The sequence below is a fragment of the Pinus tabuliformis genome, chromosome 3_1 (assembly GCF_031772625.1).
Source record: "Pinus tabuliformis cultivar Carrire ecotype Pingquan chromosome 3_1, CPIR1, whole genome shotgun sequence".
NCBI classification, from domain to species: domain Eukaryota; kingdom Viridiplantae; phylum Streptophyta; class Pinopsida; order Pinales; family Pinaceae; genus Pinus; species Pinus tabuliformis.
In genome coordinates this window covers 687,085,622-687,091,332 of record NC_142301.1, presented here as the reverse complement: position 1 = coordinate 687,091,332, position 5,711 = coordinate 687,085,622, and the positions used below count along the sequence as shown (strand labels likewise).

At 34.6% G+C, this 5,711-nt stretch overlaps 1 pseudogene; it reads right to left on the bottom strand.

Annotated features, from left to right (window-relative positions):
• Nucleotides 1-2,266: 2,266 nt before the first annotated feature.
• LOC149188984 (NAD kinase 2, chloroplastic pseudogene) lies at nt 2,267-3,181 on the bottom strand (annotated as a pseudogene).
• Between the last annotated feature and the right edge of the window lie 2,530 nt (nt 3,182-5,711).

Genomic DNA, 5,711 nt, shown 5'->3' with positions numbered 1-5,711 from the left:
AATGTGGTAAGTGATGTGGCATGTTGACATGGCAATGGAAGGTTGATTAGGCACCGAGGTGATGTATAGGTGGTAACCATATAGCGATGACATGGATGTTGGGCTTTTGGATGTTAATATATCAGCTAATCAGTATCAATGACACTCTTTAGCCTCTTTTGAGGGCCTGATCGCTTGATAGCCCGACCATTGGCCTTTCAAGATATCGAGTATTGAGACATTAGGGCTTCAATCTACAAGCTCCTCTGTATGTTAGGTGTCGAGTATCGAGATAGTAAGTATGTATAGAGCATTAAGTGTCCTGGGGGGATAGCAGCTTAGTGATCTGGCAGATGGATAAGGTAGATGATGGAAAGGTAATTAGTATCAATGACACTCTTTAGCCTCTTCTGAGGGCCTGATCGCTTGATAGCCCGACCATTGGCCTTTCAAGATATCGAGTATTGAGACATTAGGGCTTCAATCTACAAGCTCGTCTATATGTTAGGTGTTGAGTATCGAGATAGTAAGTATGTATAGAGCATTAAGTGTCTTGGGGGGATAGCAGCTTAGTGATCTGGCAGATGGATAAGGTAGATGATGGAAAGGTAATTGTGTTAATTGATGACCCATTGTTTGGTTATGTGAAGACCGAGTAAGCAAGTTTTAAACTAATGTGATATTTCCCAAGTGGTCGATAGTGGATATAATAGCCAAATTAATTGAATAGGTAAGCTAAAATGAACATTATTGTTTATATCATTGCTAAAATGAACATGGCCTAATTATTCAATATCTCTTGTAATGGAACCAAAGTTATGTATCACATGAATAGTTATAGGTAAGAATTCTTATAAATTATCTTGATTACTATGTCACATATTGAAATCTTTCATTTCACTAATAGTTTCATCATCTGTAATAGATCAAATTACTATGACTTTAGGCAACACTTTTGATGGATTTTACTCATTGTTAACTAAATTTATTATTTCTTTGTCACTGAAGTTGAAAAGTGGAAATACAAAATATTTAATAAACGACAGTAAATACTATTTCAAGGGTGTTACCAAACTTATTGCATGAGGTTTTATACGAGACAAGTATATATTGCTAGAAAAATAGAGATAAAAAATAATTAACAAATTCCTAAATTCTTTATTTGTATTAAAAAAAAAATCTCTAGTTTTAATTTTTTTAATAATTACTAAATTGTGTGTTTGAAGTAATTACTTATTTGAAATAAGGAAAAATCTTTTTTCCTTTTTTTTTTAATAATCACTAAATTTATTATTTAACATAAATAAAAAAAAATTGAAAAATCTATTTTTTTTCTTTTAATAATTACTAAATATATTATTTAACATAAAAAATAAACAATAAAAAATAGATTTTTCGTTACATGCATATTGAACTTTTACTTATAATTTGGTCCAATACAATTTTTTCCATATATAAAAAATATACATATATTATTAAAATTTGAAAACTTGTCAGTGAATATGAGCTACCTGGTGAAACTAGTTAGTAAACTAGGTGAAAGTAGTTATTTGAAAGCATTTTTGTCAGTAAATATAAGCTACTTGGCGAAAATAGTTAGTAAACTAGGTGAAAGTAGTTAGTAAACTAAGTGTTGATTACCACTCCATCTGATATCTAATCTGATGTCATGAGACAGTTTGGGCTGGCTGCATGAGACAGTTCGGGCTGTAATGAATTAATAAATATACAGTTCTCTTAAATTTATTTTCATTAATGCACCCAAAGATTCCTTAAAAATCTAATCTGATGTCATGAGACAGTTCGGGCTGGTTGCATGAGACAGTGCATGAGACAGTTCGGGCGGGCTGCATGAGACAGTGCATGAGACAGTTCGGGCGGGCTGCATGAGATGTAATGAATTAATAAATATGCAGCTGTTAAATTTATTTTCATTAATGCACCCAACGATTCCTTAAAAGCACTGAGATTTACAAATTTCGATTCCTTAAAAGCACTGAGATTTACAAATTTAAAAGCACGATATTTACATACAGGATTCTGTCTGATTTTCAGAAGAACAAATCTTCAAAAGCAGCACAAGTTTTTGGTTCAGATTTTTCCCTTTTGGAAGTGAGAGTTCATGCAAAATACAGGTTTTTTCCACTTCTGATTGTAATTTTGATTACCTGTGCACTTTTTTTAAACAGTTTTTGCCATGTGTTTTTAATATACTCTCTTTTTCTGTTAATGAAAAATACTTTTACACAGAATTTGTTCATCCTGGCTCTAAGTATTTGCAATTTGCTTAGTTGATATAGGTTTGATCGCTTTCTTTAGTCCTATTAGTTGATACGCATGCAGATAGCCTCCCAGCTTGTGCTGGAACGCTGTGCAGTTTAGAAAGACTGGGCACATCATCATCATCATCATATGCAGCACAAATCTGACTTTCCTGAAAACATTTACTACTTTGATCGCATTCATTTATAGTTGGAAGAGGTTGCTTGCTCATGTAAACAGGGATAAGGTCGCCTCTTGAGAGTTGTTTCCATCTCTTACCTTCAAACAATACCCATGAATTACTTTGAGCAGCACCAGAAATATTCGATTCAAGCTGAGTTGAATTTGGAATTATCATAGGATGAAATGATAGTGAGTGGAAACATATTGCAGTAAAAAGAATGCGTGGGACATTAGGACGCACTATGGAGCTTCCAGCTAATGTAGAATAGGTTGTGATTCTAGTAGGGGTGGCTACTATGATTCCATCAACTTGCACTTTAGTTATAAGGTCGTTGTGCTCATAACATTCATTCTTACAAAGGTAATGATTGGAAACACGATCATCCCCAACTTTATTAAGGACATCAAACACGTTTCCTGGTATAGCTTTCCCATTGTGGAATATCCCATTACCTAGTCGCATTTTGAGTGTTACGTAAACTCCATCTGTTGTAATATTTCCATGAATAATGGACTCCAAATCTCTTCGAAAACCTATAAAATGATGTGCAGTGAAAAATCCCAGAGAACCAAGATTGGAGGAAACCACAGTGGAAACTGTTTCATGAAGTATCAGATCATCCCCATCCAGGCATGCAACTAAATCTTCTCTTTCATGGAGATAACATGCATAATGAATATGGATGGTTTGAGTGAAGTTGAGCCCAGGAAGGATGGAAAACATGTTCTGCACCTCAAGCTTCACTAAAAAATTCATTTTTTTTAAGTTCTCTGGTTCGTAATATTGACAAAACTCCCAGGCACTTTTCTTGCATTTTTGTCTGTGGTAAGCTTATTATATTGACAACTTCCTTTCCTTGCCAATGTCTTCTTCAAACTGTCCATCTGTCTTTTAAGTTCACGAAGTTCTCCACTCTTTTTATTCAAGCGAGAAGTACCTAGTTCAAAAAGGGACACCCATTCGACAATTTTAAGGGTGCTTATTGACTCCTCATATGAATCTGGTTCAGGACTTATGTGCCCAAACATCAAAGGCTTTTCCTTTCCCCCTAATGGAACCTGAAGCAATTGAATCAATTTTCTATTTTGAAATGGCTTGTGGATTTGTATGTTCCGATGCTGCAATAAAATCCCCTCGAGATGAAAGGGACTTGTTTATGTATTGCGCCTCCTTCAAACAATCTCCAGTAACTTCAGGTTTATCCATCCTCTTACTTCCAGCAAGATCTACAAATATGGGGCAGCTATAAAGGTTACAAAGCTACGGGATTTTGCATCATTTAATCATCTATGAGGGTCAACATAGACACAGGTCTCCTAAAATGTCATTCATGTGTATCACTCTTACTTTCTTGCAAGACAATGTGTTATTTAGTAAAAACTACACATCTATGTGTTTGTTTTTTTTAATATATTGTGCCTATATATACCCATTTTGGGGGTTCATGTTTCCAGGCATCCCCATTTCGGAAACTTTTAGATGTTTATGTGTTTTGTCCAACTTAGTCATAGGGAGATTCTTCTATGATTAATTTCAACATCCAATGATTCAAATGTAGCCCTTGAGAGCTTAGGAAGTAGGGACTACTTTTGAAGATCAGGCCATGTGCTCTTCTTAATCTGAAATAAGAAATCCATATCGTCTTTTGTAAAGAAACACAATTACCAAGCCCTTCATAAAAGGGATTCAATACTCGATCATCTAGATATCAGGGTCCTTGTAACTTGGCCATTGCCCCATTAACTTTCCAACTAAGCTTTTCTCTATAGCCAAAAGGGCTTTTCTTTGGAGAGTGGGGGTTTTGATCATTATTTCCAGGAACTCTTCTAACTTCCTCACGAAGTGCTCATGATTTGAGTGCACCTTCCTTCCTTGCTTTGTAGATTCCACAAAAAGGAGTTGGAAATATGCTACCTCCTCCTTGAAATCCTAATCACTAGGAGTTTTGAGATCTGCCTTGGAAAAGAGCTCATCTGAGTAGGGTTGTCTAGCTATTAGTAGAAGAGCAAAGTGGTTTCCAAAAAGTAATTCCTAACCGCAAAAAAGAACTATACTTAATCTTTGCATTCTTTTCCTCTATAACCCCATTATTTTCATTATATAGAATAGGTTGTTATTAGTTTATATCTTCATCTTTTGTTGTGAATGGATTTGTTCATTATCTTTTTTTTTTTCTTTAGAAATTATCCACTGCCTCTTTGTGTTTGTTTGAAGGCCTTTCTTCACTGAGAGAAATGCATGCACAACTTTATATCTTTTTTAAAACAAATTGTTATAAATTCATAAATTTGCATAACATGTCTCATATTTCTAGTTACTTCTATGCAATACGGGTGAGAAATTACCACACCACACATTATATAAGCAATTGTGGAAAAAATAATTTCTGGCTCATTTTGGTGCGAGTAACTATTTTCTTCAGGTTATGATTATCATACATGACATTCTATATTTTATTGCTACTAATTTTCTCTAAGCTCATATATCTTTGGTGAAATTTTTATGCAATGTGATAACATTGGAGTTACCAATGGTTTTCAAAGCGTTCTCTATGGACTTGAACCAACCACTTCTTTTTCAGGTTGGTGATGGTTCTTTTTTATTTAAATTTTCTGTGGTTTAGTTTTTGTTGCAGAATAGAAGATTTTGAAGGATGGTTTTCTTCACACCATTAGGTGGCATAAAGACTCATTAATTTCTTCAGTCAGAGTCAAGTCTTGTGATAGCATATAGTAGTAAGGGGATTGCTGAGTTTTCAAAACTTTTGTGTTGTTCCAATCTGCAGTAGGGTTGGAGATTCTATGTTTGGGAATTGTTGGGATGACGTCAATGATGAAACTAAATGATGACAAACATAAATGACACTAAAGAATGCAAGCTATTTTGGATGCAAGAGTTCCCTTTAAAATGAGGCATCATGCCTGTTTCATTATGCACATGGTGCTCCCAGCTGAAAGAAAGTTACATAAAAAAGCATTAATAAACCAGATTAGAGCAATTGCCGTAATCTAGAAGATGGTGGTCATGATTTTTGGAGGGACCCATTTGCTATATGAAGGTCTAGACTAGGATACAAGGCCATTTTACAAGTATGTTTATTTTACAGCTCTACTAGCATGTAGTAAATCTTAGGAGTCCTTGGTGCTGCCACAAATCTGTCTAAATTGTCCAACAACTGACTAGGATGGTCACTTTCTAATTTTCACCTTTTGTGGAAAAAGTGACATGCTATCAAATTTGAAGATTGCCCCAAAAGAGAAAATTAAAATTGATAAATTCTGGATTT